This window comes from Otolemur garnettii, unplaced genomic scaffold (assembly GCF_000181295.1).
Source record: "Otolemur garnettii isolate 467f Iridium unplaced genomic scaffold, OtoGar3 scaffold00056, whole genome shotgun sequence".
Classification (NCBI taxonomy): Eukaryota; Metazoa; Chordata; class Mammalia; order Primates; family Galagidae; genus Otolemur; species Otolemur garnettii.
In genome coordinates, this window is record NW_003852451.1 from 7,263,543 (window position 1) to 7,264,288 (window position 746).

Genomic DNA, 746 nt, shown 5'->3' on the forward strand with positions numbered 1-746 from the left:
GTTCTCTGGAATAAGCCTCCCTCCTTGGGAGAGCACCAGCAGCCACCTCTGGGAGGAACTGCTCCCATGGACCGCTCCCTGGCTATTCCTGCAAACTGCCTGGGACCCACCCCACGGGGAGTCCTGAGCTGCCAGGTCGCTGGGCCTTATCCTGCCAGGAAGCACCGCTCTAGTCTCTTCCCACATCCACAGGGCAGCAAGAAACTGGGGCAGCTACAGCTGTTTCTAATGACGTTCCTTCTTTGTTTAAAGCCTTCCTCAGAAGGATTCTAAGAAGACATTTTTCAAACACATTTGAAAAGTATGACTCAAGGACTCAAAGCTTATACTTTTCGTACTTCTTACCAGTAAAGAATATCTCATTACAGTCAGTAAGTGTAGGTACAGGGGAAGGGCTCTGTTTCAAACTAGCTGGAATGAAGTGCTAGCTCCAGTCTGCCACAGAGAGTTAGGAAGACAAGGCCTCCCCATCCCACACTCCCATTTTTTGACCAAAAGCAAAAACAAGTTTCTCAAAGTGCTGCTCAGGTTAAGATTCCATGACCTCGAGTCTCTGTGGCCTGTGGCCATTGCTGACCTTAGCTAGATCAGGCCAGAAATGTTGAGATACGACTACATGTGTTTCATCATGCCTCCAATTTGAAACTTGGAGAAAGTTTTTTTTTTCCCCTAGATGTACTTTGAAGACTGGATATGATGTTGTTAGGCCACAGGGCAGTAGGGAGGCCCTAAAAAAAAAAAAAAAA